The 23,401-nt window shown below is 33.3% G+C and overlaps 1 long non-coding RNA gene and 1 other non-coding gene across 2 annotated transcripts; both read left to right on the top strand.

The window, feature by feature from the left end:
- The first annotated feature begins 2,766 nt into the window (after positions 1-2,766).
- On the top strand, positions 2,767-7,740 carry LOC113692446 (uncharacterized). The gene is made up of 3 exons (XR_003448950.2): positions 2,767-3,633; positions 6,732-6,788; positions 7,518-7,740. It is a non-coding gene; the product is annotated as an uncharacterized lncRNA (long non-coding RNA).
- A 5,517-nt stretch (positions 7,741-13,257) lies between these two features.
- LOC113694382 (small nucleolar RNA R32/R81/Z41) lies at positions 13,258-13,347 on the top strand. Its single transcript, XR_003449338.1, has one exon. It is a non-coding gene; the product is annotated as a small nucleolar RNA R32/R81/Z41 (small nucleolar RNA).
- Positions 13,348-23,401: the final 10,054 nt, after the last annotated feature.

Genomic DNA, 23,401 nt, shown 5'->3' with positions numbered 1-23,401 from the left:
AATATTTGGACTTCTCTTATAAATAAGAATGAATATTGGTCGTGAAATGGGAGAGTAAATAGTTAAGTTTTATGTGGCATAAAAGCTAATTCTCAGATTAGGTGTGAAGAGTAGAGGCTTTGGACCAAAGTTTAAGTATATACAAACTTGCATGTCTGTTTACTTTCTTAAAAGCATTTTATTCTCAAAAGTGATTTGTGGGGTTAAATGGTTTTTTTTTTTGATCAAACGTCCAAATAACAAACGTTAAACTTCTTATCAAAAGTCAAATGCATTTAGAAATTTTGACTATCAAGATCAGAACCAATTTCTTTTCTTCTTGTCTTCCATTCGAATAGCCATTTTTATTTATAAGTACATAGACCACAATTTTTCCAAATGTGTATTTGATATTCTGTTATTAGTCACGAAAGGTACGTAAAATTTTGAAAGTTGAGCCTTTAATGATGTATAATTGTTTCAAGAGCTAATGGTAGACAGACTTCGACAAAGCTGCTATAAATGGGAATTTAGAAGGAACCCACCCACGTAGCTACCCCTATTGACCATATGACTGATAGTGGAGTACCAAAGCTTTAGGCCAATCAACTAACCTAGGAACCAAAAAGAGTTGCGAAAATGGAGTGACTCTTGAAATTCATCTACCTAGGTTCATTGGGGAATCTGACCTCAAAATAATAAGAATGAATCGAAGGAATACAACAAGGCCTAGCAAGAATCAGAAGTATGACTGTTGTTTTAAACAATGTTGAAGGTAAGTATTGAATAATGCACTAAGACATGAAATTTTTTCTTTGGGATAAGGCTTCCTTATTCTGTCGTGGTAGTGATTAACGATGGTAATCTCGGTAACATTTAAAGAACTCGCTGGATTAAGTAGAAAGTAGTAAGGTTTATATTTTGGAGTAACCATTAGTGAAAGGATGAAAGAGCATTACGGCTCAAGCTTCCAGTATGAATAGTTGCTTATTTTGATCCTATGATTTGTCCGGCAGGCTAGCTATTTGACTTAAGCCAACTAGTAAGATGACAACTTTGGAAGACATGCGTAAGGAAATGGACATCCTCCGAAATGAAGTAGAATTTCAAAGGAAATTGGCTGACTACTGGGAGGGACGATGGAAACAAGAATATGCAGAGAAAATTGAGCTACTACGCCAAAATGTAGAACTGGAGAAGGAAAATAAAGAAAACTCTCGAAATAGCCAGGCCACCACTTCTCATGCAAATTGTGGGTATTGTAGAAAAACTGGCCATACTAAGGACGGATATTGGAGGAAACAGGGAAAGTGCTTGAGGTGCGGTAGTACCAAGCACAAGATTTCGGAATGCCCTAGAGCATTTAAAAAGAGGAAGTACTCAGCAGACAACTAGGTCCGCTGCAGAGTGACCAGGAGCTAGATGGAAGTAATTCGTGCCAATGGTCATGAACGAGGTCCTAGTAGTGAATGTTTCACAAATCAAGAGGGTTTGACCTCACCCGAGGAATAAAAGTTATAGTTACCCTAAACTAGAATAGCACTTTTAGAGGTTGTGATCTTTCGCTATGAATTATATGTACGCTACGAATTGTATGTACACTATAAATATCCTTTATTTTAGTTACTTTGCTATTAGAAATATTATAACAAATAAATGGTTAAATTAGTGCCCAATTGAACTTATAAAAAAAATTTTAAATTTTAAATTCTAGAAATATTCTAGAATAGTGCAATATATATATATGAATCGAATATACACGATAGGTATATTGTAATTTGAGCTATTGGAATACATTATATAGTTGAATAAATTACATGACTAATTAATTCTCCTTAAGGCCAAACGAGTGGAAACCTACTAAATTGATATAAGCGAAATTTTTCGAGGTACACATAAATTAGAACCAACGAAATTTTTGGTCAACGCGTGAGACAATAAAAATATGACCTTGTAGCAAATAAATGATCTAAAACTAAACGACCGCACTAATCTTGGGAACTAGAAGAAGAGATGCAAAAAGTAAACCGACCTATCTCTTGAGAAAGTAAAAATTTTGAGGACAAAATTCATTTTAAGGAGAGGAGGATGTGAGAACCCTGAAAATAGACATATAATTATCAGGGCATATTTTATTTTATTTGCATTTTAATTCTTTAATAAATTTTAGCACTAAGTCCAATTGTTTTTAAATAAGTACGTAGAAATAAAACGTTATGTGCAAAATAAAAGAATTGTGCTAGACTACTAAATTTCTTAGTTTTGTTACATTAACTTCATATTTCGATGGTAAACTATTTCATTGATCTAACAATTAATTTCCTTGAATTCTAGTATTGTAATTAATTGTTTCGAAATGAAAGCGTAAAGATAAGTTCTATGTAATAAATAATATAATTGTGCCAATATTGAATTACTCGGTTTTGCTATACTAAATTAATATTTCTTGAGTTAGATTAATTCTATTACTTTAAAATAAATTCTTTGATTTCCGATAACTAGTTTTAATCGTTAATAATGTTAAATGTTAATAGGAATTTCCGCGTTAAGATGAAAACCAATGAATTTTAGATAAATATGATTCTAATATACTAAACATACTTAATGCGTGAAAATTTGATACATACATCCTTATCTTTCTTTGTTTTCGCAATAAGTGCATAAAAATACTTTTATGTGCAAATTGACACCCTTGGATTAAATTATTATTTCACTTGACTTTACATTACTAAATCGATAAATTTCGAGTTAGACTAACTCTAATTCTTGAGAAATAATAATTGGAAAATTCTAATAACTAATTTAATCGCTAAATAATATAAGAATTATTAGGAACCTTAATACTCAAGTTTAATCGATAATTATTCGATAAAAATGGTTTAGGTATATTAGGGTATAATTAGGCGTTTAAATCACGCTTGGGGATAATTTTTGGAATTAAGTTAGGAGTGAGAAATTAAGTTGAGGTGAGGGAGCAAAGTGAAAAGACTAAAATGCCCTTACATTTCCATGCAAACCAAACAAACCCTCTGATAGCAAATTCAATCACCGCAACTACCGGCCAATCACATTTTTTTTGCTAAATCGATACGCAATCGATTCCTACACGCAATCTCTGATCCAAAACAGCGGCACCCTATACCATACTCTCCAATTCATAACACAAACCGCAAACCATTTCCTTTCCATTTCATATCACAAAACCGCGATACCATCCCACTCCATCTTCATTCCTATATCACAAAACACCTTCGCACTCCACCCTCTTGCACACCCAACCCCCTTAACCGCGCCTATTGCTTCACTTCAACCTCACACAACCAGTTCCATTTCCTCACACCGTGAGCATTGACCAAGAGTTAGAGAGGGAGGGCTTCACCTCGTGATCATCGACGAGAGAGAGAGAGAGTGAACTGCACCTTGCAGCCAAGAGGAAAGAAAGAAAAATCGCGAGCTGAATCTTCTCTGGTCTGTCCGTGAGCTTGAGGGAAGAAAGGAGAGAGCAAGTGGAAGTCGTGGGAGCTACTGATCGTCACCACCTTCATCAGTCCCAGCTGCAACTATTGCAACCAGAACCAGCACTTCAAGCCTTGCGCGCGTGCCGAGTGGAAGAAAAAAATTCAGCTCTGTCGTGTGAGTGAGTTGCACTGTGAGGTAAATTCTGGACCATTTTAGGTTGATCAAGAGGTAGATTGAGCCATCGAGGGGCATGCATGTATTGTTTGTGCAATCGGATGATGAAATCAAAACACTAGAAAAATCTGTTTTGAAAAGAAAATGGGTTGCCGAGACTGATTAAGAATGCCGTGCTTAATTTGTGTAATTTCGACAATCTGAGCTTGAAATTGTGTTTAGTTAATTAAAACTCGGATGGTTAAGCTGATTAGGGCCTTGCATGATAATTTTATGAAGTTGGATGATGAATTAAGGAGCTTAGGAAAATTCTGTTTTGATGAAAAATTTCTGCCGAGAGCTAAGCTGGAAATTTGTAGCTTTAATCTGCTAATTCGATGCAATTTGAGTTTAGATATACGTTTAGCTAATTATAAATGGGATGATTATACCTTGCATGATGTTAATTAGTGGTGATCAAACAAGAAAATTAGAGAGATACAAAATCTGTTGCATGCAAGCTCATCCGAGAATAGTTGTAGGAATTTCTGGAATTGGGGATAGTTATAGCTGCTGACCGAACTTGTTCTGAACTGGATATGATAAGTAACTTCATTAGGTAGCCTCGCATGTCAATTTTGGGGGCCTAATATAATGATCCAGCCAGGGAAAAGTTTACATTTTATGACCATTAGCTGCTGGCATTTTTTTTTGTGATAGCCGAGAGCTTGACTTGAATAATGCAACCTTAATTGGTTTAATCCTGTTGTTCTGAGCTTATAATCGTGATTAGCTGGGAAATAACAAGATAATTGAGCCTTGCATGTAGTTAATTAATGGGTTTAAACCAGAAAAATAAAATGAGATAGAAATCTGCTACATGCATGATCATCCGTGGCTTGTTGGAAGATTTCTGGAAATCTTGGATGATTTTCGTTGTTAATCGAATTTAATTCTTGAGCTAGAAATGTTAACAAATTAGTTAAGTGATGGCATGTTGAATTTGAGACCTTAATACTCTGTTTTAGCCAAGGAAAAAGTTGTAATAAGAACATACAATTGCTGGAAAATTCTTATGAACTACCGTGAGGTTGAACCTGGAAATTTTGAGATTTATGACCATTGTTTGAATTTAATTCCGAACTAGAAGTGTTAATTGGTTAAGATAAGTTGATGCATGACAAATTTGAGAACCTAAAACCATGTTTTAGCTAAGGAAAAGTTGGATTTATAAACACCTAAGTGCTGGAAAAATTCTGGATAGCCGAGAGGTGTGATCAGAAATTTTCAATTTGTTTTCTTTTGGAATTTTAACCTATTTCTGGATTTTCCTTGGAAAATGATGGTTTAGAAATACAGAGGAGTTGTAAGTTTTAAGTGGTGTAAGTTGTTTAGCGATGAAATATTTGATAAATTGAAGCTAGAACCAGAAAAAGGTTGGGTTACATGCTGGAAATTTCTTATGTGATAGTCAAAGGTTGAATTGGAATCTTAGATTGATTTTAAATTGTTACTTGAATCATGATTGATGGAAATACCTAGAAATTATTGTTGCGAAGTCCTATAAGAAGTGTATGGATGGTCTGAATAAAAACATTTTTGAGTTAAAAGAGAAAAAGGAGTTTTCACAAGTGAAAAATTGAAATTTCAGATTTTCGGATGTCCCTGACCAGTCTCAGTAAAATGCTTATATCTTGGTATAGAAAAATCCGTTTAAGGCACCGTCAGTGGCATTTGAAACTAGAATCATAGGCCTTTGTCCTGTAGAAATTTCGCACTTTTCCTCCATGTGTACTGCTGTCTGTAAATCCTTGAAGTAGACTGTTTTGGTAGGAATGTCCTGTTTCTTTGTGAAATTAAAATTTGGTTTTGGATTGAGATTTTAGCTTACTTGTGGTTTAAATTCTTGATTAAATTGTGGTTGGAAGTAATTGATTTTGTCAAGGGCTAATGATTGATGAAGCCCTTGGCCATTTGAATGATTTTATAAGTACTACAGGGTGATGAAAGTTAATTGCTGGAATGTCTTGGAGGCTTTACTTTTATTTTTATTTGCTTATGATGGGCTTGCTGAAACCAAGTGCTAATGATTGATGAAGCCTTGGTTGATCATTTTATTTTATTCAGAAACGCACTTGTTGAAATATAGGGCTAATGATTGACGAAACCCTAGTAATTTGATATGTGATTTTTGCCATATTTTGATCCATATTATGATTTCGAAACGGAGTCGGAGCTGTGGAAGTTGTATCGACCTTGCGAACTCGAGTAACTGTGATCAAATTAATCAGAAATATTTTTCCAGCTAGTATTATATTATAAAACTCCATATCTAGTGCTTTGCCTAAAACTTTCCAACTCGATAATTTCCTTTAGCTTAAACTAGCCTCGATAGCTATAGTAAATAAGTTCTATAGCTTTTGAAAACTCTAAGTCTTATTTTAATTCCTTTTCTTTCCTTAAGCTTTGCACTTGGATAGTTAACTATAGGAAAAGTTTCAAAATACGAGTTTTACTAATTTTAGTGAAAAACTTGGGAAACTTGCTCGGCAAGAAACCCTATTTTAGGAAAAATAGTTTTTAAGGATAATTTCTGCAAAAGCCGTAACTTTAGAGGAATGTTCAAAGTAACTTTCTAACATTGATATTAAGAGTTTTGTCGACTTATTTCAAGAAAATAATACTAGTTACCTTTTATAAGGAAAAGTATCTTAAAGAAAACTATAAAAACATTTCTTCCACTTTTGCCAAGTTTCAACCTAAGTAGATCTTTGAATTTACTCCGAAACGATAAACTAGTTATATACTCGATAAACCTTTATAGTTATAAACCTGGAACTTGAATAGAAATTGAAAGTATTATATTTGTACTTTAAAGGTCAAACTGGATTTTAATAATTTTAAATAAAAGGCGCAGAAAACTTGTTGGCAAGAAATCTTATTCAAAGCAAATTGGTTCTGGTCTGCACCTCTAGAAAGAAAGAAATCCTATGAAGTATTTCATCACTTTCACTAGTTTAACTCTAGGGAAATTGTTAATTTATTTGGAGTAGATAAACTAGTTATATACCAGATAACTTTGTATTTATAAACCAAGAACCGTACAACAACATTTATAGTTTTAAATTCTGGATTTCTAGGGTATAGCGAGGACGTGGAATTTTGAATCCCAGCTTGAACTCTGAACTTCACTTTTGGTGAGTGTCCCTGCCTGTTCTATGCCTACCCGTTTAAAGTGTTTTCTTGACTTGTTATGTGATAGGTTGAAAAATTGGTTTCTGATCCATCGAAGTGAGCTGTGTGTACTTTATCACACTAGCCGTTCGAGTGGTGACTTGTGCAAAATATTTTCTCCTAAATCCGTGAATCTAAATGTAGTTACGTCGTTGGGTGAATCCCTCGACGCATGAATCTAACTACCATAAATCAATATGTAGTTACGTCGGTGGGTGAATTCCTCGACGCATGTATCTAACTACAATAAGTCATTGGGTGAATCCTTCGACGCACGTATCTGATTGCAATCACGTTGTTTGGTGAATTTCTCGACGCATGTATCTGATTGCAATCACGTCATTGGGTGAATTCCCCGACTAATTTTATACGGGTATATCTCGAGTATACTGCGTCGGTAGACGAAGTTCGGGCCCGAAGCAGAGGTATGAACGGTGACGGGTTAGGATTAAAATAAGTGGATCTACATGGACTATAAGTAGTGAAAGTTGACGGAGGGTCAACTACAAGGGTATCTGATCAAGCGAGGAGAATGGCTCCCGAGAGCCCCTGTATCCTACCTTGTGCTGTTACACGCTTTCCTAACTGTTCAATTTGTTTAAATTGTTATCCGTTGTTTGGTTTATGTGATTGCATGTTTTGGGGCACCACTGAGCTTTAGCTCACCCCACGTTTATTGTTTTCCTTAACAGGTTCTGGAAACTGAAAGATGGATGCTTATTTATGTTTTCTTTTTGGGATTGTATTTGAACACTAATACTTATTCTGTGGGCTGTAATGTGTTATTGGGATAAGGTATTTTCCTTTTTGGATTGCCACTTGAAGTTGGAAAATGTGTAAACCCTAATTCGATTATTTGGCTTGTAAGCTTGTATTATGGATTATGTATTTATCTATCTGGTTGGGTACGACTTATACTTCGGTACGTAGCTCGTAGGTTGTTTAAGGGCCTCGACTGGTTATTTTATCATTGCTATCTCTGAAGTTAATGTGGCTTTAGGTATGATGTTATTCGGGAAAAATTTATTTTGTAATAGATTAGTATTTCTTCGAAAGGTTTTGGGGTTAAATTGCTCGCGTGAGTCCTGGCGAGAGTTGGGCAGACGGCCCGCCAACCCTTTGGTTCGCCTCAGGGGGAAGTGGGGTCGCCACAAGTATGGCTGGCGATACTGTCAGAGCAATAATATTCTTGCCAGAACAATATTTATCCAGATACCAACATTACCCTCAACTATTCAACACCATATATTCTCATTGATTCTCTTGGACTCATTATCCACCAATTATTTCTTTTTATCTCTTTCTAGTTAATTGAAAAGCTTGCCTACTTCTTCCATCTCTTTAATTTATTTATCTATTATTTTCATAACTCGTTGATTTGGTTTTGAGTTTTTACCTATTTTTTCTTAGATTGTAATTCTTTTACTTTAGAGCACTCTTATTTTTAATTTTCAAAGTCGTATTTAAAAGAAGTTTTTTTTTTTTGCAAATACAATATGATTTAACTCAAACAACTAACAATCTAAAATGAAAATAGTCCAAAAAAATGTACACGCACTTTTCCTTCTATATGCATGGGGTATAGAACATAACACAATTAAAAATAAATTTAATCTAGTTATTAGAAAATATGGACACATGTTGAAATCAAGATTCATATAATAATTAGAAAAGCGGAAAAGGTAGTGAAGTTTATAAGGAGATCAATTGCACACTAATACATTAAACAAGCAAAATTCAAAGAAATAAAGCATGTTGCATATATCATAGGATTGAGTTTGAATGACATTATAAAAGCAATCACACAGTTTTTCCATGATCTTTAATAAAAAAAATATGAATTAAAAAAACATAGTAAACCCTCAAGGTTCTAATTTTATAATATGAAAAAAATGACTTTAGTATGGATGATTAGATGTGGCCTAATGATCTCCCTCTTCTCTTGCTAACGAATATGAGCTTGTCCACTAAAGCAACCATTGCACCGTAAAGATTTAAAGTTCAATTAAAATTGATGAAGCCGTTCAAGAGTAGGTATACCACTCATGATAAGAAGCACCTGGAACATGGAGGAGTTATAAAAAAATTGATGAAATTTGTAATAATGTGCTGATAGTGATGGAAAACATAATGGAATAAAAGAAAAAAATTGTAAGCAAAGATTATTTAATAGAAAACATAATGGAATAAAAGCAAAAAAGGAAGAAAAAAAGAAACACTTACTAATAGTGATGGAAAAATAGCAAGAGCAAAGCGGAGAATAGTATTATGCAAAAAATCTTGAACCATATACTACAAAAAGTCTCAACAAAATGAAAACAAATTGTAAAATAGGAAATAGGGAGAGAGATTGGAAGGCAAGAAATGGAGGGGAAATGAGAGAAGTAGACAAAAGCTCGTTCTGTCAATGAGAAAGAGAAAGAAAATGAGTAATTCGTGGATAATGAGTTCAAAAACAACAATTAGAATATATGGCATTAACTAATTGAGAGTAATGTCTGTGTTTGGATAAATATTACTCTGACAAGATGATTATGGCTAGCCAATTAGTGCTCATCAATTCTAGTGCCTTATAAGTATTAATCACAGGTATAAAATTAATGTTTCAAAAAAATATAGCAAGGCTAAAATTGGTGCAGTACAGTTCTAGTTTGAAAACCAGCATTTACTTCATTATTCCATTCAAATGGATCCTTATCTAACAAGTCAGTTAATATTCAAATGGTTAATTTTATACGCTAGAAGTACGCTAAGAGGTCATGCTTTGCAATGTAGAAATAATCAGAAGCCATTTGGTTGTCAGTCATTATATGTAGAAAATAATCCAATTGACTAGAAAAGAAGGTTCATTTGGAGAGTTTGGCTGGTAAAGGGAGTGCAGTCTCAAGGTTCTCAAAACACTTTGGAGGTCAGATGGGTGAGCTTTTACTCAAGGACTTAAACTAGGATGATCTTGAAAAAACGAGACATAATCAAGGATTGTGCAACAAAAAGATTCATGGTGCTTCTAAGGCCAATAGTTCATTAATCATTACTTCAATGAAAATGGTAGAATTTGAATTCCTACAAACCTATTTGTGTTACAAAATACAAAATTTGTCTTTGATTAATCAACCATACACTTCTTGTAATACAAAATTTGTCTTTGATTGTCATGTCGTTTAATTTAGGCTAAAGAACGCAACCACTCTTTTTGAAAGATAGAATTTAGATGCATATTTTGCTGAATTCACATGGAAATTAACCAGTGAAGTGCAAATATGCAAAGCAGAGAATTTGTAGTGGTGTAATTGATTCCTTAATTATCTTCTGTTTGAGTGGATAAGATTTGTACGCGTGCATTTGTGGCCTTCCTGATTAGGACAACTAGCCTTCTAAAAGGATCTCTTGAAAATCAAGTCTCCAGATGGATTTTCTAGCTTGAACCTAGTCAGAATTACGTAGCAAATGAAAAGATAAGAATAAACCTATTACTCTTGTGACGGGCTTTTAATATACATACAAGTTAAAAATCTGAAATACACCTGTTTCACTGCAAGTATACAGGTCAACTAGTAGTTTAGGGTATATATCGGGTCGATCCCACGAGAAAGATTGAACAATTACCGGCACTACTAAAGCTTCTTTATTATTTAGACTATCAATGAAATATAAGAAATGAAACCTACTGAACTTATGCAAAATAACAAATGAAAGCTCCTTAGGTTATGATATCCCTAACTACTCATGCAAATGCTATTTTTGGATCATTGATTACCACTATCTTGGTTAATTATGATGTAATTTCCTTATGCATATGAATCCTACTTTCGTAGTGAATCAACTATACTTATAACTAATTCATACCTATTCTCATAGTTATGAGATTAGCTACAAGTTCATTTCTTCAATGAAATTACATGAAATTAATCACTAAAACCACATAGGTGCACCTCTACTCTCATGAGTGTACTCCCTATGTTTAGCACTTCTTGAACCAGTGTTAAATCTCAATTTTCATTGCAGAAACAACACCTTAGATAATCACAATTAATGGTACCAGATTAATTATGATTTAGAGATCTAAAGTGCTAAATAACTTGTTCACATCATAGCAATCAAATAGCCAAATAATAAATACTAACAATCATAGAAAGATCAATCAAACCCAAGGCATAAACTTTAGAAACACATAATAAACATAAAATCCAAAACTTGTATATTAACCATACTTAAGAATTCAATGCAAAAGATAAAAAGTTTGAGAATAGATAACCCTTGTCACATGAGCTTCAACTTCAACTTCTCCTTCTTCATCTCCATCTTCATCCTAATCTAGTCAATATACAAGAGTGGATGAGCTATACTACTCTATACTAAACTAATCTAACACACAGAAAATGGAAGAGCTACATGTCTGCAGACCCAAGCTTTCTCCCGTATGTCTCTCCAAGCTCTCCAAGTGCTTTTTGCAAAAATTGCTGGCTAGAGAGAATATCACCAGCCTCAGTTTTTATGCTAAATTCTGATGTCCCTTCCCTCTCCTACCGTATTTTTCTTCTCCCCCCTTGATTCTCCAAATCTAAGGTGTTAACAAAGTCAACAAAACAATGTTCAGCCTCTTGATTCTACCGTATCTTTTTGACTTGACAATAAACTATTTTTCTTCCTTTGTGCATTAGGAACATGTGCAGCCTAAGTTTTCTCTCCAACTACAGCTAGAAAGTAGTATGAAAATGAGAAAAATGGCTGAGCAATTTGCAAAAATTCGGCTGCCATACGCGTATTCACTTTTGACCTCATTTCAACTACAATTTTCTCTATGATAGCCACCAAATTGGCTGTTGTGTAAAATATGAAAGTTGTAGCTCTTTAACTTAGCATTCCAATGCTTCAAAAATCATCTAATTTGGAGCTCGGTGGATGGAGATATGATGAAAATACTATAGACTGGTCAATTCTGTGTTTCAGCTCTCGAATAAGCTTCTATGTTTCGACTTTTTGACCAGGAAAACGGCTGAATTGGACTTTGATGTCTTCATACCAAATGTAGATCTATCTCTTACTTCAACATGGTTCAAGAGTCATCTTCATCCAATATGTATAGCTCAAGATATAGCCGAAATACAGAAACATATCAAAATAGTCTTGTCTTGCAATTCTTCATTTGATTATTTTGCATTTCATTTCTTCTTTAAACACCTCAAATCATCACCAATCATCAAATTTTCTTCTCAATTCACACTCTTTGATGAGTAAATCATTAATCTTGCAAAATCATGAAATATTTGCCGTAAAAGTTTATAGAAATGCAATTTTCACACTTTAAACCATAAAATACATATTTTCATTTGAATCTTAGTTTATTAGCTATAAAACTAATTAAAACACACCAAAACTAACTAATAAAACACACTTAAAACACATAAAATATATTCTTGTCATCTTGTACCCTCTAGAGCTCAACCACTTGTATTCCAACTCTCATATCCTTAACTCCCAGGTTTATCAGCAAAATTATGGTTTTTAATGCAACTAGAAAGTGATGCGAACTGCTTGGACAAACAATCCTGCAGTTTTTAGTATGTTTAAGATGGACAATTACCAGATTTATGTTTCTAGTGGACTAGGTTTAGCAGTTGTATGCTTCTGCCAAATTAACACGCGTGAGATTGATAGATTCGCCATTCTTTTTTTCTATGGACAAATAATATCGTTATATTCGTGAACAAAAAGTTGAAAAAGAGAGATCAAAAGGGATGCCCACTAATTGAAAAGGTTGAAGAAACATGACCTCTCAAGTTTTGTTAGCTATCTGTCTTTCATCTGAACCTATATCATGACTAGGTTCGTCCATTCTCCAAAAAACAGCATGTGGCTTGTGAAAAGTAATTACATGCAGAAACTGCATGTGTGGAGACAGGAGAGCCCTATAAAGAGAGTGACCTAACAAGGGGCAAAAGCATAGATTAGTTAATAGAGCATTAGATGCTCTCTAGAGTTCCCTCAAAACACTTCAACGGGGACAATAATTTTCTGCCTCAGTTAGGCCAAAGAATTCAGCCTAGTGAAGTGTTTGGGGGAACTCCTGAGTTCATTTGACACATATCAACAATTTTGACAAAGCGAGTTTTTTATAGGTACTCTTAGAAGACCTCATCATTATTCTCTCTCCGGCCTCTTTTCTTTTATCTTTTTCAACACTGGATAAATTTTCTCAACAAATTTCTCTCTCAGCCCTCCGTGGACGCTTTTTCATGTTAAACAACTATGTAAATCTCTTATCTCTTATCTTTTGCACTTGCAGGTACGTTAGGAAGGTTTGAACTTTTCTTCATATTTTTTGCTCAAAATTCTTTGGGTTTAGTAATGGTTCTTCTTTTTGTCTTCATATTTTTTTCTTAATAGGTATCGAATTTTTTATCTTAATAATTTCACCTTGTATATTAAGGATGATGAATATGATGAAAGTAATAAAAGGTATTAATGAAATTTCTTCAATTTATTTATAATAGTCTTTGCTACGTTCTTTCTTATTCATTCTCCAAATTAATAGAGGAAAAAAAACACAGTTTCACTTAAACTAAAGAAAACGTAAAAGCAAAACAGATGCCCGTGCAATGCACTAGGTGACAACTAGTTAGTAATGAGATAGTTGGCATGACCACATTCCCAAGTATCTTCTGCATAAATTAATTATTTGTACTATTAACATAACAACTAGTTGAACTTTGAAGCTCTTGTTTTGGTAAGTTAGGGAAATTAAAGAAAATAATTCGTGAACAGTTTTGTCTTTAAAGCTTGGTTAGTCAACTTCATGTTTTGATGCTCCATTTTACAAAATGGAAAATGGCCATTTTAGTCCATTATCTTCAGAGTTTTGATCAATTTAGTCCCTTATTTATCACTGTAGCCATTTTACTTTTTTATCTTTACAAAAAAAAAATTAAATAATCTAGGATATCAAACAGAAAAAATGAAAATCTCTAATGGAATTAGTTAACTGCAAGCCATGTGAAGTGCTAAAAATGACTATTTTGGTCTATTACCATCAAGTTCATGTCTAATTTTATCTTTTCAGTAATTTAAACTCACATTTTCACAAAATGAAATCACTGTAGGACTTTTAATGAGAAACTAGAAAACCATAATAGACATGTAAGGGACAAAATTGGACATGACTTTGAACATAATGGACCAAAACCATCATTTCTAATAGTGCACATGCCTTATATGTGACTAATTCTGTCAAAAATTTCTAATTTTTCATGAGAGGTCTTAAATTGGCATTCTTTTGCACAGATAAGAGACTAAAATGGTCATGAAGATAGACAAGGGACTAAATTGGCCAAAATCCAAAAGATGAAGGATCAAAATGGCCATTTTCCTAAAAAAAATGTGAAGACTATTATGAGCATTACTCCCCACACTACACATACTCCCTCTGTCCCAATATTAGAGTCGTTTTATGCGAATCCAATTTTTTACAGAGACATGATAATCATATATCTAGATGAGATGGCATTAATAAATTGACAAAAGCATCCTTTGAATTCAAAATATTTTCTTAATAGATGTGTATTAGAAATTTAAAAGTTGCTTTTTCAAATGGCAAGATTGGAAAGCATGTATTAAATTTGAAATGGTGACTCTTATTTTGAGACATCAATAAAGTGAAAATATAACAATAACAATGGGATGGAAGGAGTAAAGAGGATTATAAAAATTCAAAATGGTAGATTATTAATTTAATGCACATATATTTCTACACTAATATGCGTTTAAGTATATATTAATTTTCTTTCGTATAACATCATGACTCCGCCAGTAATTCACTTGATATCTCCAATTATGCTTCATTCACGTACGATTTCTTTAATAATTTCTATGAACAGTCGATGCTTTAAAATGATCTCAGAAACAGGTACGAAGACGATATGACCTTATGCTGAATATTGAGTTATGCTTCCCCTTCCCAGTTGTTAACTGTTGAATTTAATCAGGAAAATGAGCAATATCTGATCATTTAGGTGGTAAAATTACTAATTGCAGCTTCACGTGTTTACGTGTTTGGCTAGTTTTCACAACAAAATGGTATTGTTAGTCTGCATGGATGTCAAACATTTTAGACATATGCTCTCAATTCCAAAAAGCTAGTTGAAAACAATTCAATTATTTTTGAAAAACCAATTTCGGAAAGATTTAAGCCCCTTAAATCTGGGAAAGATTTTGAAAAACCAATTTGGGAAAGATTTGGTCAAGGTTCAACCAGTGATTCAAGCCTCTTAAGTTTCAGAAATTTTCCCTTGAATAACCAGCTTCTTGTCATCCAATAGCTCAAGAGTAACGTAAAAAAAAAAAATAATAGATACTTAGAATCATATTAGGGTAGAAATATATGCATCTTAAATTGACATTTTACCATTATGAATTTTTATAATCCCTTTGTGTGTAGGGTGGTGTAACTTTTGGAAAATTGCTGTTGACCGATGTGGCTAATAAAGTTATCTTGAAAGTTGTTACACGATTTCAAGGTACATCTAAATCATGGTAAGCTCAAACAAACAATTCATCTTTCATCAAGATGGTAATGACATAACAAAGGACTAATACATGGCTCAAGTTTGTACTTTCGTTTGAGTTTCTAATTATAGACACATACAAACAAGGTCTATTATAAAATAAACATGACATTTATGAAGTTCTTGACATTATGGGTGTCAAATTTATGGGTCATGCTATGGCCTAATATGTCGAGGTTTGCTTTCCAGAATTGCACTTTTACCATTACGAAATCCTTTAACTCTGACGGTACGAAATCCTTTAACTCAAAAGTGGTTTAAAAAATGGTATCTTGGAGGGACTATTTATGACTATGGTTTTATGTACAATGACAGTTACTGGTGACAATATTTTAGTAGTTTTAGGTGAAATTCCTTATATCGAAATGATTTTTATAGCTTTAAAACAAATTCTTGGATGAGGGTTTTGGCATTCACCATTTGAGGATGTGGCAGCTTTTGATGATGAATTTATAGGTTTTTTTATATGGTAAAGCTTTGTATTAGCTTGTGAGAGATTGGAATTTCATTGATATTTTTGCTGTTGCCTTTAATCTTCAAACTGAGATTGGAATTTCTTTGATAGCTTTGTTGCTGCCTTTGATCTTCAAACTTAGCAATTACTTGATCATCATGGTGATAGCATTCACCCGAATTAGGAGAAAGGCTTGCTATAACAACATATACACAACATAGCAATCAACAATGACTTATGATAAACGTTTAATCCTACTATGCAGAAGTAATTATCTTCTTTCTCGCAAAACAACAATGAAACAAGGCATGAAAACTTATAAAAGTTATTCAAATGGTAGGGTGGCTAAACCCCTACCATACTAGGTCGTTTTCTTTGAAGGGAAAATGATAAAACTAAGAACATATTACATTAAGCACAAGATTTGCTCCTACGCAATTTTATTTACTTAAAAGTAATGCATTAAGGATTTAGCTTACTTGAATAAAAGATATACAATGGAAATAAAGGTAACTTGAAATCTTGAATATGTTATGGCTTCACATGGAAATCAAGTTCCATCTATTCAGTTAAGAATTTTTTTGTAAGCTGCCACAAAAAGCCAAATACGAGTTCTATTATATAATGTAGTAGAAAATTTGGAATTAACTTTTTGCCCCTTTGCTAATTTTTTCTAAGTTTAGACTTAGAGGAGTCTTTTTCCAAATGAATTTTTCTGTATTATGCATCATTTAGAGGACTATATTTTTTTGATTAGTAGCCTACGCCTTCGGGAGGACTAACTACTTGGCTTGCATCCTTAGGAGGGTTGTCCGTTTATTTTCACGAGATCTCATTTAAGTATAGTGTCTTTCAATAATCCAAGATAGCTAAAGTTTTAAGAGTTTTCTTAGAAGTTTTTTTTGAAAATAATAGAAATTCATTAATCAACTAGAAGATATAAGATGATGAAGCTTGTCCACCCCTGAGTTGATTACATCATGAACTTTTGGATTTCCTAGAAGGAACGAGTTAGAAGCACTTGTTGACAATAAAACTTCAAATGGAACGAGTTAGAAACCCAGGATTTCTCCACACAACCTGTCATACTTATGTCCTTCTTCTCAAAAAGAACTACTTGCTAAGTCTTTTGAGATACTCTACTAGATGGACGAAATGGTTGTTGATAACTTGGAAAAGTTCCTCCTCAGTAACTTCCTTTGTTTTTCTTTCTCCTTTAGTGAAGTCATCATCACCATACTCACTTCATTCATGTTCTTCTAGGATATCCACAAATACTTGCTCGAGCTCTTGATCAGAGGCATTTCCTTTTTTTTTCTATGTTTACTTCATGACCATCCACTCTTTCTCTTTTTCTTTTTAAGGTGCATGCCAATTTGTACAATAAATAAATTTTCTTTCTTTTGCCCTTTAAGAGATGCAATGTAGCATTTCCAAGCAGCAACTTGAACCTCTTTCATTTCTTCTATGCAAGCTTTAGTAGTTAGCGAACTTTATTATTTGATGGACAAAAGAGAGCATAGCCTCAAGTGAAGTGATAGTAAGACTCCCGATAATGCATTGCACGGAGAAGAATCTATTATCACTTCAAAGTCCACCCTCATATTTACTACTTTTGGTGGTGGCCTAAGAAAACAAGAGCACTAGTTTCCCCATAGAAGTTCATTAGTGGAGTAGAGATTGTCTATCCTTTTAGCTTTTGCTGGAATTGTTACCTACTAGTTTCACATTAGGATAATGCTATGGTGACTCATCGTCACCTCACTTTTGAATATTTTAGTGATAAAACTAGTTATAAGCAGTTCCCACAGTCTAGACCAGTACTTTTAACGATTATTTTGTTACCAGTCATTCAAGTTTCTTGAGTCCCAGAAACTTGAAAAGTACGGTAAGAAGGTAAAGTAGTAAATTTGACCATAAAATTGGTAAATTCAGCCATAAAAATAGTAAGCTTTAATATCAGATAAGAATTCCTTCTTCATTGCAAAAATGGTAAAATGGAATTTACAAGTTCTTTCACTAATTTTACCAAAAAAAAAGTGTCACATGTCCTCTTAAACCATCTCTAATTATTAAAAAAAAAAAAGATTATTGTTGAGTCCCATTGTCTCCCCACCCCTTTTAATCCATTTTGATCTCAAGGCAAAATATATGCGATTGTACTACCAATTTTTCATCAATACTTCATAAACCAAAACCCAAAATCCTTAGCGGTTTGTTATTGATATCAATCCCTAAATCTTTCTTAGCTTTGAAGGATCTCTCAGGTTCAATTGATGTTGCTTTGATCTCCTAATCAGAAGTGGCCGAGGAGTAGACAATGTCAATTATTTAGAATTTTTGTATTAAAAAAGTATAACCTTTTGAGAATAAGCAAGCTGCAGTATGATTATCTCCGCGTTCTGAAGCTGAAAAACTTTTTGCTCAATAGAGTTTGCCAATTTTTTGCTTTATTTGCAGGGTTGATGAAAACAGCTGTTTCCTTTCCGCTAATCATGCATTGCTAATTCAAAAAGTTATGTTCTTTCCACCATACATGCATTGCTAGTTGAATTCATTTGCCATTATAGTTCTCTGTGGTCAATAATTTGCATGCTGGCTTCGCCCTTTCTAAATTTAGAGGGAGTAGTTAGTCGGAAGGACAGTGTAAGAACTAGCGAAAGGAAAAGGGAGGGAGGATTGAAGGAAACTTAGTAGCTATAGGTTGCCAGGCTAATTAGAGCAAGATGATTTTTTTGGTATAGTTGAGTGATTTACTTGAGAAACAGTAACATTAGATGAAAAAGTGGGCAGGTATTTTGATTATAGGGTAAATTGTGCTATGAAAATAATAAGTTTGAATACTGATTTGGTAAACATTAGTTTTGCCAAATTTACTACTTAATAGCACAAACTTACTATTTTATATGTGAAACCTACAAGAAGTTGGATTAGAATTAATTACAATAATAGTAAGTTTTGAAAAACAAAGGGTAAGTCTTATTAATAAAAAGGTATTTTTTGTAAGGGGCTAAAATTTACTACTACATGGCACAAACTTACCAATATATTAGTGAAACTTAATTAAAACTTGGTTAGTAAATTCTTTACAATTATACTAAATTGTGGAAGATAACTAGAAACTTTTGTGTATTGAAATGGTAACTTATATGGATGACTAAAACTTATTACTTTATTGTCCAAACTTACCATTTTACTTGAAAAACTTCCGTACTGCTAGACTAGTAAGTTTAATGAGATCAACAGTAAGCTTTGTCAGATAAATGGTAAATTTGACTAATAAAAAGATAATTTTCAAAATTTACTTTTTTATTGCACAAACTTACTATTTTACTTGAAAAACTTACATACAGCTAAATTAGTAAGTCTAATCAAAATGATAGTAAATAAAAAGGTAACTTTTAAAATTTGCTAGTTTATTGGACAAACTCACTAATTTACCTTAGAAACTTACCTGTCACTAAAGTGAGTAAGTTTGACAAAAAAAAATATAGTAAATTTCATTACAAAAATGGTAAGATTAATTATTAAAAAGGTAAATCTTGTTAAGTAATTAGAACATACCATTTTACAAGACAATCTTATGCATTGAGTTGGAAAAGTTACATGTACTTTTGGATGAATTATTTAATTCACAAAAAAGGATACAAAAGACTCTAAGCTGTCACAAAAGGAAAGAAAACTGAATGTTCAAGTCAACTACCATTATTTTATATTAATTCACCTATTGGCATCTGCACCATAGCACTATTCATCAGTAATTTTAGATCCATCCATCCTAAATTGAAGACAGACAACTTAAATGTTTCATGTGCTATCATAAATATAACAATTTAATTTACAAATGCAAAGCAGACTAAACGAGAGATTACACACAAGATAGAATATTTCCGGTAAATTAAATATAACACATTGTGAGCTATCAGTACCAATCCTGAACATACGTTGATCACCAAATTTTTGCAGTGCATCGATAACCTCTGCCATCAGAAGCATCAAAATTTTAAAATTTTGGTTAAACATCTAATAGTATTCTTATATTTTTATGGGAATCATTAATTTTGCACTCAAATTAAAGGATTCGTGCAATATCTAAAGAACTAATGAGACAACACTATAATTGCAAACTCAAAATGCAATATTTTGTAAATCTACAAATGAATCTGAACAAGATTTGGCTCCGTTTGGATATTGCTATTTTTTAAAAATTAATTTTTCAAATAAAATGTTACAGAAATAAACAAACAAAAACAACTTCAAAAAACCAATCCATAAAAAACAACTCACAAATACAATAATAATAATAATAATTCTATCACTTCTTTTTCTTTCGTCACCCACCACCCACCACCGCCATCGTCACCCACCACCACCACTGCCACCATTCCCTCCCTCCTCTCTTCTCTCACCTTCTCTTTCCCCCCCTCCTTCCCTTTTCCTCTTCCTCCCTTTCCCTCCTTCCTTCTCCTTCCTCCTCCTCTCCTCTCCTCTCCCTACCCTTTCCCTATGCCAGAAACTCCTTCCCCCTCTTCCTTCCCCTCCACTTCAGATCTGGTTGCTGGTGCACGGCCATCGACCAGATGGTCGCGACTAGCTTCTGATTGCGACCAGTTACTACTAGATCTGAATCTCTGGTTGTGGCCAGTCACAGAGGGGGAGAGGGAGAGGGAGGGGAAGGGTGCCGGCAGGAAAAGGGAAGGAAGGGGAGGGAAGGCGGGAGAAGGAAGGAGGGGAAGGGGAGAAGAGAGAGAAAGAAGAAGGGGGAGAAAGAGGAAGAGAGAGAAAAAAAAGGAGGAAGGAGGAGGGAGAGGACACTAGTAGCAGGTGGTAGCGGCCAGTGGTGTAAACTTTTAAAAAATACCTAAAATGTTTTAAATTCTAAAAATACCCTAAAATACATCTAAAAAATACCCCTGAAAACACCCTAATGCTTCTATTAAAAAAAATTTTTAAATGCAATACTACAATAAAATTTTTGAAAAATACTCTCAAAAATACCTAATCCTTAGCAGAGAGAGAGATAGAGAATAAACATACCTCTCTAAACAGCTGCTCCAAATGCAAACGATCAGCTGAACCAACAATCTTTAGTATTAATAACTTCCATTATTATATCCAAAAGAAACTGCCCAAAAAATGCAAAAGAACTCGAAGGCGGCTTCAGTTACACTTGTAACGGCCTAGAAAACTGATTCTTCACCTATTACACGAGTTTATTTTCACAATGACATTCTCCTTCGAAATTATTGCCAAATTATTGCATTTTCAAAATTTATTCCTTTGTTAATTTATTTGTTGCCATGTTGTCCTCTTATATTCTTTCTTTATGATAGTCACAATCCGCATCGATTGTTAATGACATTTCAACAGTTTAAATTTTACTACTTATGACAATCTCAAAGGTAAATAAAGTTATTTCTCCATCTATTAATGAGTTAATTAGTAATTTCTCACATTAGATTGGCTCATATAATAGTGTGTTAACTTGGGTACTAATGATGACCTAGTTATGTTCTCTTTTCTCTCTCTTTTTTTTTAAAGGGTTTTTCTTATGAGTCCAAAAATGCAAGAGAATTTTTTGTTAATTATCTTTTCCCTCTCCAGTGGAATTTTTGCTGTTCACAAAAACTGTGATCATCACATATCTTGAAACGCTTACTCATGTGCCAAACAATTTGAATTTTTACAAACTTCTTAAAATGTACATAGTTAGGAGACCGCCATATATAAAATTGCATGTTACAAGAAAAAAGAGAGGAACTTGTAATATTATGATAAAAAAAATAATGCTAAATAGGAATAATGGTACGGAAAAAAAAGTTCCTCTGCAAATTTGCAATTTAGGGGGTGGTCGATACTTTTGAAGCACTAATTGTAAACCCACTTTCCATTTTCAATTTTCTTATAGAATGTCCTTAGGGCACCAAACTAAAAAATTCATGTAATGTATGGAAGGAAAGATCTACAAGTGATTCTTTTCCTTTGACAGGGAGCCCATGTGACAATAACTAGATTAACAAGGGAATAAAAACTGAAAGAGCACTACTTTGGAGTATTTTTTGAAAAGTAGGTTATTTTTGCCAAAAACTCCCTATTACACATTAAAATTGTCTTAAACATGATTCAATTATTGATTTGAATGAGACCTATTATTTCAATAAATTTTATTAGAAATTACAGTTTTCCACTGATTTTTAAACTGATGGGCTGCCTCTTTTATGCTAATGAAAAAATTGATGGTTACATTGAGGATAAGCTAGTCATTTTGCCTCCATAAACACTATTAAGATGCTGATGCACCACACACCAATTACATAAAAAGAGGGTACAATAGTCATGTTATGCTGAAGTCCCCATTAGGGCTATAGATGAATCGAACCCTTAACTAATAGTTTAGCCTTGATTCTAGTTTGATTTTCAACGAACTTGAGGTTGAATTCGAATAAGAATTAAGATTCATTTATAGTATCAAATTGAGTTCAAACTTGTAGATACTTGGCTCATTAAGACTTGATTCGATTCCAATAATTTTTGATAGTTTTTATTTAAAATATCAATATTAGTAATAATTTAATATTAAAATTGAAGGATTAAATAAAACTTTGAGCCCTCGAATTGAGGTTGAACCCATCGAATATTAAATTGAATAGATGTCGAGTTTAGATTTTGAGTTCGTATAGGATTCGAGTTCGAAATCAAAACTTTGAATGGAACTTGAACTGTGGAAAGTTTAATTCGATTCGATTCATATACAGCCCTAGTCCATATCACAAAATTGTAAATTAGCTTAACCTATTGCACTAACATACTTGTCATTCCTTAACTACCCCTAAAAGTAACATCCAAGCTCCATTTATATATGCATATGAATCAAAGAGTTTGGCTAATGGGTGCCCCGGGCCAATCAAGAGGGTTTCATGTGCTAATTTTTTAGTAAAAATACATTTAATTTGAGAAAGTGTATTATATGCAGGGGTATAATAAGTGTGAGTGTATGTATTTACATCACATCTTTCTCGAATTTCAATTGTACCTTTATTTTCCTTACTGCAAATGGTTGCTCTTCTCATGCTTGGTGTTTCATATTTGATGTAAATTGAGACTCAATTTTATGGTTTCTTGGACTCTTTTTTGGGCAGTGATATTATTCTAGAAGACCATGATGAAGTCTTTTTTTTTTTTTTTCTTCTTTTGGGTTAAACCTGGACGAGTTCTTCTCTGATTGCAATTTGTACTGAATCAAACCATTTTTAGTAAATTCTCGACTTGCCAAAATAATTGGCTAAAACATGAAAGGTCATTCGACATTGTCATGAATAATTTCACCGAATAAGTGGTTCCTATTAACGCCATCATACGGTGCCAAAGTAGTTGTCTTAGGTCTAATTTAATTTTGCTTTTCTTTTTAATCATAACCACCAAAACACGACCAAAAAAACAGAACTTCTGCGGGGAACATGTACTCTCTGCCTCTCACGTTTTCGACTGAAATCTTTTGTCATCATTAATTTCAGAGGTTTGTAATAAGTTTCCTTTGCAATTAGTCACATTCAAATGTCTT

This window comes from Coffea arabica, chromosome 6c (assembly GCF_036785885.1).
Source record: "Coffea arabica cultivar ET-39 chromosome 6c, Coffea Arabica ET-39 HiFi, whole genome shotgun sequence".
NCBI classification, from domain to species: domain Eukaryota; kingdom Viridiplantae; phylum Streptophyta; class Magnoliopsida; order Gentianales; family Rubiaceae; genus Coffea; species Coffea arabica.
The sequence above is the reverse complement of the archived record's forward strand: the minus strand, read 5'-3'. Positions and strand labels throughout refer to the sequence as shown.